The sequence below is a fragment of the Chiloscyllium punctatum genome, chromosome 38 (assembly GCF_047496795.1).
Source record: "Chiloscyllium punctatum isolate Juve2018m chromosome 38, sChiPun1.3, whole genome shotgun sequence".
NCBI classification, from domain to species: domain Eukaryota; kingdom Metazoa; phylum Chordata; class Chondrichthyes; order Orectolobiformes; family Hemiscylliidae; genus Chiloscyllium; species Chiloscyllium punctatum.
This window is the reverse complement of record NC_092776.1, coordinates 65180093-65193298: the sequence shown is the minus strand read 5'-3', so window position 1 is coordinate 65193298 and position 13206 is coordinate 65180093.

Here is a 13206-nt window from a genome sequence, read left to right as displayed (position 1 = left end):
ATTGAATCAATGTGTTAAGAGTAACTCTACTCATTGAATTATCATCTGCAGTCTGTTTCATTGAATGAACGAGTGCAGTAGGATTCACTAAATAAGTGAGTTAGGTTTGTTCGATTGAAACAAGGAATAAGGTTTGAATCATTGAATCAATTATTGTAGTTTGATTCAATGATTCAATGAATGCAGTTTGTTTCATTAAATTGATTGAATTAAATACACTCATTGAATGAACGAGAGAAGCTCTGCTCAATGAATAGAAACATGCAGCGTCTTGCATTGAGTGAACGTATGCAGCTTGGTTCACAAAATAAGGGAGATAGATTTGTTTCATTGACCTAAGGAATAAGGTTTGATGCATTGAATCAATGATTTTTATTTGATTTAATGATTCAATGAATGCAGTTTGTTTCATTGAATGAGAGCCTTATGATTGACACATTGACTGAATGAAATGAGCTCTTCTCATTGAATAGACAATTGCAGCCTCTTTCATTGAATGAACGCTTGCAGATTCGTTCACGAAATATGCGTGTTAAGTTTGTTTCATTGAAAGATTGAATAACGTTGGATTCACTGAATCAATCATTAAAGTTTGATTCAATGAATCAAGAATGCAGTTTGTTTCGTTAAATGAAAACGGTGAGCGTTACACATTGAATGTATGAGATTACCTCTACTCATTGAATTAAGACGGTCAATTTGGTTCATGTCGTGATAGTGCGCAGTTTGATAGAGACAGTACGTGAAACTTGTGCCATTGAATGATCGAGAGTACTCATTGAATAGACAAGTGCAGCCTATTTCATTAAATGAGCGTGTGCAGTTTGGTTCACTAAGTAAAGGAGATAGGTTTGTTCCATTGAAACAAGGAATAAGGATTGAATGATTGAATCATTGATTGGAGTTGAATTAAATGATTTAATTAATGCAGATTATTTCATTGAATGAAAGCGATAAGATTGACACATTGAATGCTCTACGCATTGAATGGACATCAGTTTGCTTGATGGAGTGAATGTGTGCAGTTTGATTGAGACAATGTGTGAAGCTTGTGACAGTGAATCAATGACTGGCTGTATTCATTGAAGTGACCAATCTAGTTTGCTTCATGAAGTAAATATGCGCAATTTGTTTGATTGAATCAATGCTTAAAGAGTAACTCTACTCATTGAAATATCATGTGCAGTCTGTTTCATAGAATGAACGAGTGTAGTTGAATTCACTAAATAAGTGAGTTAGGTTTGTTGGATTGTTGCAAGGAATAAGGTTTGAATCATTGAATTATTGATTGTAGATTGATTAAGTGATTCAACGAATGCAGATTGTTTCATTGAATGAAAGCGATAAGCTTGACACAATGAATGAATGAGAGTAGCTCTACTCATTGAATTGACAGTGCAGCCTCTTTCATTGAAAGAACGTGTAAAGTTTCATTCACTAAATCAGCGTGTTAAAGTTTGTTTCATTGAAACATTGAATAACGTTTGATGCATTGAAACAATCATTAAAGCTTGATTCAATGAATCAAGAATGCAGTTTGTTTCGTTAAATGAAAACGGTGAGCGTTACACATTGAATGTATGAGATTACCTCTACTCATTGAATTAAGACGTTCAATTTGGTTCATGTCGTGATAGTGCGCAGTTTGATAGAGACAGTACGTGAAACTTGTGCCATTGACTGATCGAGAGTACTCATTGAATAGACAAGTGCAGCCTTTTTCATTAAATGAGCGTGTGCAGTTTGGTTCACTAAGTAAAGGAGATAGGTTTGTTCCATTTAAACAAGGAATAAGGATTGAATGATTGAATCATTGATTGGAGTTGAATGAAATGATTTAATTAATGCAGATTATTTCATTGAATGAAAGCGATAAGATTGACACATTGAATGCTCTACGCATTGAATGGACATCAGTTTGCTTGATGGAGTGAATGTGTGCAGTTTGATTGAGACAATGTGTGAAGCTTGTGACAGTGAATGAATGACTGGCTGTATTCATTGAATTGACCAATCTAGTTTGCTTCATGAAGTAAATATGCGCAATTTGTTTGATTGAATCAATGCTTTAAGAGTAACTCTACTCATTGAAATATCATGTGCAGTCTGTTTCATAGAATGAACGAGTGTAGTTGAATTCACTAAATAAGTAAGGATAGTTGGATTGTTGCAAGGAATAAGGTTTGAATCATTGAATTATTGATTGTAGATTGATTAAGTGAGTCAACGAATGCAGATTGTTTCATTGAATGAAAGCGATAAGCTTGACACAATGAATGAATGAGAGTAGCTCTACTCATTGAATTGACAGTGCAGCCTCTTTCATTGAAAGAACGTGTACAGTTTCATTCACTAAATCAGCGTGTTAAAGTTTGTTTCATTGAAACATTGAATAACGTTTGATGCATTGAAACAATCATTAAAGCTTGATTCAATGAATCAAGAATGCGAATTGTTTTATTGAATGAAAGCGTTATGCTTGAAACATCGAATGAATGATAGAAGCTCTACTCATTGAATGAAGACCTACAAGTTTGGTTCATGGAGTGAGTGTGTTCAATTTGATTGAGACATGAGTGAAGCTTTTGTGACATTGAATGAATGAGTAGCTGTATTCATTGAATTGACAAATGTAGTTTGCTTCATGATCTAAACGTGTGCAATTTGTTTGATTGAATCAATATGTTAAGAGTAACTCTACTCATTGAATTATCATCTGTAGTCTGTTTCATTGAATGAACGAGTGCAGTAGGATTCACTAAATAAGTGAGTTAGATTTGTTCGATTGAAACAAGGAATAATGTTTGATTCATTGAATCAATCATTGCAGCTTGATTCATTGCTTCAATGAATGCAGATTGTTTCATTAAATTGAATGAATTAAACTGACAAATTGAATGAATGAGAGAAAGCTCTGCTCATTGAATTAAGACGGACAGTTTGGTTCATGTCGTGAACATGTGCAATTTGATAGAGACAATGCGTGAAAATTGTGCATTAAATGAATGAGAGTAGCTCTACTCATTGAATGTATGAGTGCAGCCTCTTTTATTGAATGAACGTATATGCAGTTTGGTTTACAAAATAAGGGAGATAGCTTTATTTCATTGAAACAGGGGATAAGGTTTGATTCATTGAATCACTGATTTTCGTTCGATTCAACGATTCAATGAATGCAGTTTGTTTCATTGAATGAAAGCGTTAAGCTTGACACATTGAATGAATGAAAGTTGCTCTACTTATTGAATAGACAAGAGCAGCCTCTTTCATTGAATGAACGAGTGCAGTAGGATTCACTAAATAAGTGAGTTAGGTTTGTTCGTTTGAAACAAGGAATAAGGTTTGAATCATTGAATCAATTATTGTAGTTTGATTCAATGATTCAATGAATGCAGTTTGTTTCATTAAATTGATTGAATTAAAGACACTCATTGAATGAACGAGAGAAGCTCTGCTCAATGAATAGAAACATGCAGCGTCTGGCATTGAGTGAACGTATGCAGCTTGGTTCACAAAATAAGGGAGATAGATTTGTTTCATTGACCCAAGGAATAAGGTTTGATGCATTGAATCAATGATTTTAGTTTGATTTAATGATTCAATGAATGCAGTTTGTTTCATTGAATGAGAGCCTTATGCTTGACACATTGAGTGAATGAAATGAGCTCTTCTCATTGAATAGACAATTGCAGCCTCTTTCATTGAATGAACGCTTGCACTTTCATTCACGAAATAAGCGTGTTAAGTTTGTTTCATTGAAACATTGAATTACATTTGATTGACTGAAACAATCATTAAAGTTTGATTCAATGAATCAAGAATGCAGTTTGTTTTTATTTAATTGAATGAATTAAATTGACACATTGAATTAATGAGAGAAGCTCTGCTCATTGAATTAAGACAATGCGTGAAAGTTTTGCCATTGAATGAATGAGAGTAGCTCTACTCAATGAATAGAAAAGTGCAGCCTCTTTCATTAAGTGAACGTATTTGGTTCATTAAACAAGTGAGAAAGTTTTGTTCCATTGAAACAAGGAATAAGGATTGAATCATTGAATTATTGATTGTAGATTGATTAAGTGATTCAACGAATGCAGATTGTTTCATTGAATGAAAGCGATAAGCTTGACACAATGAATGAATGAGAGTAGCTCTACTCATTGAATTGACAGTGCAGCCTCTTTCATTGAAAGAACGTGTACAGTTTCATTCACTAAATCAGCGTGTTAAAGTTTGTTTCATTCAAACATTGAATGACGTTTGATGCATTGAAACGATCATTAAAGCTTGATTCAATGAATCAAGAATGCGAATTGTTTCATTGAATGAAAGCGTTATGCTTGAAACATTGAATGAATGATAGAAGCTCTACTCATTGAATGAACACCTACAAGTTTGGTTCATGGAGTGAATGTGTTCAATTTGATTGAGACATGAGTGAAGCTTTTGTGACATTGAATGCATGAGTAGCTGTATTCATTGAATTGACAAATGTAGTTTGCTTCATGAATTAAACGTGTGCAATTTGTTTGATTGAATCAATGTGTTAAGAGTAACTCTACTCATTGAATTATCATCTGCAGTCTGTTTCATTGAATGAACGAGTGCAGTAGGATTCACTAAATAAGTGAGTTAGGTTTGTTCGATTGAAACAAGGAATAAGGTTTGAATCATTGAATCAATTATTGTAGTTTGATTCAATGATTCAATGAATGCAGTTTGTTTCATTAAATTGATTGAATTAAATACACTCATTGAATGAACGAGAGAAGCTCTGCTCAATGAATAGAAACATGCAGCGTCTTGCATTGAGTGAACGTATGCAGCTTGGTTCACAAAATAAGGGAGATAGATTTGTTTCATTGACCCAAGGAATAAGGTTTGATGCATTGAATCAATGATTTTAGTTTGATTTAATGATTCAATGAATGCAGTTTGTTTCATTGAATGAGAGCCTTATGCTTGACACATTGACTGAATGAAATGAGCTCTTCTCATTGAATAGACAATTGCAGCCTCTTTCATTGAATGAACGCTTGCAGATTCGTTCACGAAATAAGCGTGTTAAGTTTGTTTCATTGAAAGATTCAATAACGTTGGATTCACTGAATCAATCATTAAAGTTTGATTCAATGAATCAAGAATGCAGTTTGTTTCGTTAAATGAAAACGGTGAGCGTTACACATTGAATGTATGAGATTACCTCTACTCATTGAATTAAGACGGTCAATTTGGTTCATGTCGTGATAGTGCGCAGTTTGATAGAGACAGTGCGTGAAACTTGTGCCATTGAATGATCGAGAGTACTCATTGAATAGACAAGTGCAGCCTTTTTCATTAAATGAGCGTGTGCAGTTTGGTTCACTAAGTAAAGGAGATAGGTTTGTTCCATTGAAACAAGGAATAAGGATTGAATGATTGAATCATTGATTGTAGTTGAATTAAATGATTCAATTAATGCAGATTATTTCATTGAATGAAAGCGATAAGATTGACACATTGAATGCTCTACGCATTGAATGGACATCAGTTTGCTTGATGGAGTGAATGTGTGCAGTTTGATTGAGACAATGTGTGAAGCTTGTGACAGTGAATGAATGACTGGCTGTATTCATTGAATTGACCAATCTAGTTTGCTTCATGAAGTAAATATGCGCAATTTGTTTGATTGAATCAATGCTTTAAGAGTAACTCTACTCATTGAAATATCATGTGCAGTCTGTTTCATAGAATGAACGAGTGTAGTTGAATTCACTAAATAAGTGAGTTAGGTTTGTTGGATTGTTGCAAGGAATAAGGTTTGAATGATTGAATTTTTGATTGTAGATTGATTAAGTGATTCAACGAATGCAGATTGTTTCATTGAATGAAAGCGATAAGCTTGACACAATGAATGAATGAGAGTAGCTCTACTCATTGAATTGACAGTGCAGCCTCTTTCATTGAAAGAACGTGTACAGTTTCATTCACTAAATCAGCGTGTTAAAGTTTGTTTCATTGAAACATTGAATAACGTTTGATGCATTGAAACAATCATTAAAGCTTGATTCAATGAATCAAGAATGCGAATTGTTTTATTGAATGAAAGCGTTATGCTTGAAACATCGAATGAATGATAGAAGCTCTACTCATTGAATGAAGACCTACAAGTTTGGTTCATGGAGTGAGTGTGTTCAATTTGATTGAGACATGAGTGAAGCTTTTGTGACATTGAATGAATGAGTAGCTGTATTCATTGAATTGACAAATGTAGTTTGCTTCATGATCTAAACGTGTGCAATTTGTTTGATTGAATCAATATGTTAAGAGTAACTCTACTCATTGAATTATCATCTGTAGTCTGTTTCATTGAATGAACGAGTGCAGTAGGATTCACTAAATAAGTGAGTTAGATTTGTTCGATTGAAACAAGGAATAATGTTTGATTCATTGAATCAATCATTGCAGCTTGATTCATTGCTTCAATGAATGCAGATTGTTTCATTAAATTGAATGAATTAAACTGACAAATTGAATGAATGAGAGAAAGCTCTGCTCATTGAATTAAGACGGACAGTTTGGTTCATGTCGTGAACATGTGCAATTTGATAGAGACAATGCGTGAAAATTGTGCATTAAATGAATGAGAGTAGCTCTACTCATTGAATGTATGAGTGCAGCCTCTTTTATTGAATGAACGTATATGCAGTTTGGTTTACAAAATAAGGGAGATAGCTTTATTTCATTGAAACAGGGGATAAGGTTTGATTCATTGAATCACTGATTTTCGTTCGATTCAACGATTCAATGAATGCAGTTTGTTTCATTGAATGAAAGCGTTAAGCTTGACACATTGAATGAATGAAAGTTGCTCTACTTATTGAATAGACAAGAGCAGCCTCTTTCATTGAATGAACGAGTGCAGTAGGATTCACTAAATAAGTGAGTTAGGTTTGTTCGTTTGAAACAAGGAATAAGGTTTGAATCATTGAATCAATTATTGTAGTTTGATTCAATGATTCAATGAATGCAGTTTGTTTCATTAAATTGATTGAATTAAAGACACTCATTGAATGAACGAGAGAAGCTCTGCTCAATGAATAGAAACATGCAGCGTCTTGCATTGAGTGAACGTATGCAGCTTGGTTCACAAAATAAGGGAGATAGATTTGTTTCATTGACCCAAGGAATAAGGTTTGATGCATTGAATCAATGATTTTAGTTTGATTTAATGATTCAATGAATGCAGTTTGTTTCATTGAATGAGAGCCTTATGCTTGACACATTGAGTGAATGAAATGAGCTCTTCTCATTGAATAGACAATTGCAGCCTCTTTCATTGAATGAACGCTTGCAGATTCGTTCACGAAATAAGCGTGTTAAGTTTGTTTCATTGAAAGATTGAATAACGTTGGATTCACTGAATCAATCATTAAAGCTTGATTCAATCAATCAAGAATGCAGTTTGTTTCGTTAAATGAAAACGGTGAGCGTTACACATTGAATGTATGAGATTACCTCTACTCATTGAATTAAGACGGTCAATTTGGTTCATGTCGTGATAGTGCGCAGTTTGATAGAGACAGTGCGTGAAACTTGTGCCATTGAATGATCGAGAGTACTCATTGAATAGACAAGTGCAGCCTTTTTCATTAAATGAGCGTGTGCAGTTTGGTTCACTAAGTAAAGGAGATAGGTTTGTTCCATTGAAACAAGGAATAAGGATTGAATGATTGAATCATTGATTGTAGTTTAATTAAATGATTCAATTAATGCAGATTATTTCATTGCATGAAAGCGATAAGATTGACACATTGAATGCTCTACGCATTGAATGGACATCAGTTTGCTTGATGGAGTGAATGTGCGCAGTTTGATTGAGACAATGTGTGAAGCTTGTGACAGTGAATGAATGACTGGCTGTATTCATTGAATTGACCAATCTAGTTTGCTTCATGAAGTAAATATGCGCAATTTGTTTGATTGAATCAATGCTTTAAGAGTAACTCTACTCATTGAAATATCATGTGCAGTCTGTTTCATAGAATGAACGAGTGTAGTTGAATTCACTAAATAAGTGAGTTAGGTTTGTTGGATTGTTGCAAGGAATAAGGTTTGAATCATTGAATTATTGATTGTAGATTGATTAAGTGATTCAACGAATGCAGATTGTTTCATTGAATGAAAGCGATAAGCTTGACACAATGAATGAATGAGAGTAGCTCTACTCATTGAATTGACAGTGCAGCCTCTTTCATTGAAAGAACGTGTACAGTTTCATTCACTAAATCAGCGTGTTAAAGTTTCTTTCATTGAAACATTGAATAACGTTTGATGCATTGAAACAATCATTAAAGCTTGATTCAATGAATCAAGAATGCGAATTGTTTTATTGAATGAAAGCGTTATGCTTGAAACATCGAATGAATGATAGAAGCTCTACTCATTGAATGAAGACCTACAAGTTTGGTTCATGGAGTGAATGTGTTCAATTTGATTGAGACATGAGTGAAGCTATTGTGACATTGAATGAATGAGTAGCTGTATTCATTGAATTGACAAATGTAGTTTGCTTCATGATCTAAACGTGTGCAATTTGTTTGATTGAATCAATATGTTAAGAGTAACTCTACTCATTGAATTATCATCTGCAGTCTGTTTCATTGAATGAACGAGTGCAGTAGGATTCACTAAATAAGTGAGTTAGGTTTGTTCGATTGAAACAAGGAATAATGTTTGATTCATTGAATCAATCATTGCAGCTTGATTCATTGCTTCAATGAATGCAGATTGTTTCATTAAATTGAATGAATTAAACTGACAAATTGAATGAATGAGAGAAAGCTCTGCTCATTGAATTAAGACAGACAGTTTGGTTCATGTCATGAACATGTGCAATTTGATAGAGACAATGCGTGAAAATTGTGCATTAAATGAATGAGAGTAGCTCTACTCATTGAATGTATGAGTGCAGCCTCTTTTATTGAATGAACGTATATGCAGTTTGGTTTACAAAATAAGGGAGATAGCTTTATTTCATTGAAACAAGGGATAAGGTTTGATTCATTGAATCACTGATTTTCGTTCGATTCAACGATTCAATGAATGCAGTTTATTTCATTGAATGAAAGCGTAAAGCTTGACACATTGAATGAATGAAAGTTGCTCTACTTATTGAATAGACAAGAGCAGCCTCTTTCATTGAATGAACGCTTGCACTTTCATTCACGAAATAAGCGTGTTAAGTTTGTTTCATTGAAACATTGAATTACATTTGATTGACTGAAACAATCATTAAAGTTTGATTCAATGAATCAAGAATGCAGTTTGTTTTTATTTAATTGAATGAATTAAATTGACACATTGAATTAATGAGAGAAGCTATGCTCATTGAATTAAGACAATGCGTGAAAGTTTTGCCATTGAATGAATGAGAGTAGCTCGACTCAATGAATAGAAAAGTGCAGCCTCTTTCATTAAGTGAACGTATTTGGTTCATTAAACAAGTGAGAAACTTTTGTTCCATTGAAACAAGGAATAAGGATTGAATCATTGAATTATTGATTGTAGATTGATTAAGTGATTCAACGAATGCAGATTGTTTCATTGAATGAAAGCGATAAGCTTGACACAATGAATGAATGAGAGTAGCTCTACTCGTTGAATTGACAGTGCAGCCTCTTTCATTGAAAGAACGTGTACAGTTTCATTCACTAAATCAGCGTGTTAAAGTTTGTTTCATTCAAACATTGAATGACGTTTGATGCATTGAAACGATCATTAAAGCTTGATTCAATGAATCAAGAATGCGAATTGTTTCATTGAATGAAAGCGTTATGCTTGAAACATTGAATGAATGATCGAAGCTCTACTCATTGAATGAACACCTACAAGTTTGGTTCATGGAGTGAATGTGTTCAATTTGATTGAGACATGAGTGAAGCTATTGTGACATTGAATGAATGAGTAGCTGTATTCATTGAATTGACAAATGTAGTTTGCTTCATGATCTAAACGTGTGCAATTTGTTTGATTGAATCAATATGTTAAGAGTAACTCTACTCATTGAATTATCATCTGTAGTCTGTTTCATTGAATGAACGAGTGCAGTCGGATTCACTAAATAAGTGAGTTAGATTTGTTCGATTGAAACAAGGAATAATGTTTGATTCATTGAATCAATCATTGCAGCTTGATTCATTGCTTCAATGAATGCAGATTGTTTCATTAAATTGAATGAATTAAACTGACAAATTGAATGAATGAGAGAAAGCTCTGCTCATTGAATTAAGACGGACAGTTTGGTTCATGTCGTGAACATGTGCAATTTGATAGAGACAATGCGTGAAAATTGTGCATTAAATGAATGAGAGTAGCTCTACTCATTGAATGTATGAGTGCAGCCTCTTTTATTGAATGAACGTATATGCAGTTTGGTTTACAAAATAAGGGAGATAGCTTTATTTCATTGAAACAGGGGATAAGGTTTGATTCATTGAATCACTGATTTTCGTTCGATTCAACGATTCAATGAATGCAGTTTGTTTCATTGAATGAAAGCGTTAAGCTTGACACATTGAATGAATGAAAGTTGCTCTACTTATTGAATAGACAAGAGCAGCCTCTTTCATTGAATGAACGAGTGCAGTAGGATTCACTAAATAAGTGAGTTAGGTTTGTTCGTTTGAAACAAGGAATAAGGTTTGAATCATTGAATCAATTATTGTAGTTTGATTCAATGATTCAATGAATGCAGTTTGTTTCATTAAATTGATTGAATTAAAGACACTCATTGAATGAACGAGAGAAGCTCTGCTCAATGAATAGAAACATGCAGCGTCTTGCATTGAGTGAACGTATGCAGCTTGGTTCACAAAATAAGGGAGATAGATTTGTTTCATTGACCCAAGGAATAAGGTTTGATGCATTGAATCAATGATTTTAGTTTGATTTAATGATTCAATGAATGCAGTTTGTTTCATTGAATGAGAGCCTTATGCTTGACACATTGAGTGAATGAAATGAGCTCTTCTCATTGAATAGACAATTGCAGCCTCTTTCATTGAATGAATGCTTGCAGATTCGTTCACGAAATAAGCGTGTTAAGTTTGTTTCATTGAAAGATTGAATAACGTTGGATTCACTGAATCAATCATTAAAGCTTGATTCAATCAATCAAGAATGCAGTTTGTTTCGTTAAATGAAAACGGTGAGCGTTACACATTGAATGTATGAGATTACCTCTACTCATTGAATTAAGACGGTCAATTTGGTTCATGTCGTGATAGTGCGCAGTTTGATAGAGACAGTGCGTGAAACTTGTGCCATTGAATGATCGAGAGTACTCATTGAATAGACAAGTGCAGCCTTTTTCATTAAATGAGCGTGTGCAGTTTGGTTCACTAAGTAAAGGAGATAGGTTTGTTCCATTGAAACAAGGAATAAGGATTGAATGATTGAATCATTGATTGTAGTTTAATTAAATGATTCAATTAATGCAGATTATTTCATTGAATGAAAGCGATAAGATTGACACATTGAATGCTCTACGCATTGAATGGACATCAGTTTGCTTGATGGAGTGAATGTGCGCAGTTTGATTGAGACAATGTGTGAAGCTTGTGACAGTGAATGAATGACTGGCTGTATTCATTGAATTGACCAATCTAGTTTGCTTCATGAAGTAAATATGCGCAATTTGTTTGATTGAATCAATGCTTTAAGAGTAACTCTACTCATTGAAATATCATGTGCAGTCTGTTTCATAGAATGAACGAGTGTAGTTGAATTCACTAAATAAGTGAGTTAGGTTTGTTGGATTGTTGCAAGGAATAAGGTTTGAATCATTGAATTATTGATTGTAGATTGATTAAGTGATTCAACGAATGCAGATTGTTTCATTGAATGAAAGCGATAAGCTTGACACAATGAATGAATGAGAGTAGCTCTACTCATTGAATTGACAGTGCAGCCTCTTTCATTGAAAGAACGTGTACAGTTTCATTCACTAAATCAGCGTGTTAAAGTTTCTTTCATTGAAACATTGAATAACGTTTGATGCATTGAAACAATCATTAAAGCTTGATTCAATGAATCAAGAATGCGAATTGTTTTATTGAATGAAAGCGTTATGCTTGAAACATCGAATGAATGATAGAAGCTCTACTCATTGAATGAAGACCTACAAGTTTGGTTCATGGAGTGAATGTGTTCAATTTGATTGAGACATGAGTGAAGCTATTGTGACATTGAATGAATGAGTAGCTGTATTCATTGAATTGACAAATGTAGTTTGCTTCATGATCTAAACGTGTGCAATTTGTTTGATTGAATCAATATGTTAAGAGTAACTCTACTCATTGAATTATCATCTGCAGTCTGTTTCATTGAATGAACGAGTGCAGTAGGATTCACTAAATAAGTGAGTTAGGTTTGTTCGATTGAAACAAGGAATAATGTTTGATTCATTGAATCAATCATTGCAGCTTGATTCATTGCTTCAATGAATGCAGATTGTTTCATTAAATTGAATGAATTAAACTGACAAATTGAATGAATGAGAGAAAGCTCTGCTCATTGAATTAAGACAGACAGTTTGGTTCATGTCATGAACATGTGCAATTTGATAGAGACAATGCGTGAAAATTGTGCATTAAATGAATGAGAGTAGCTCTACTCATTGAATGTATGAGTGCAGCCTCTTTTATTGAATGAACGTATATGCAGTTTGGTTTACAAAATAAGGGAGATAGCTTTATTTCATTGAAACAAGGGATAAGGTTTGATTCATTGAATCACTGATTTTCGTTCGATTCAACGATTCAATGAATGCAGTTTATTTCATTGAATGAAAGCGTAAAGCTTGACACATTGAATGAATGAAAGTTGCTCTACTTATTGAATAGACAAGAGCAGCCTCTTTCATTGAATGAACGCTTGCACTTTCATTCACGAAATAAGCGTGTTAAGTTTGTTTCATTGAAACATTGAATTACATTTGATTGACTGAAACAATCATTAAAGTTTGATTCAATGAATCAAGAATGCAGTTTGTTTTTATTTAATTGAATGAATTAAATTGACACATTGAATTAATGAGAGAAGCTATGCACATTGAATTAAGACAATGCGTGAAAGTTTTGCCATTGAATGAATGAGAGTAGCTCTACTCAATGAATAGAAAAGTGCAGCCTCTTTCATTAAGTGAACGTATTTGGTTCATTAAAC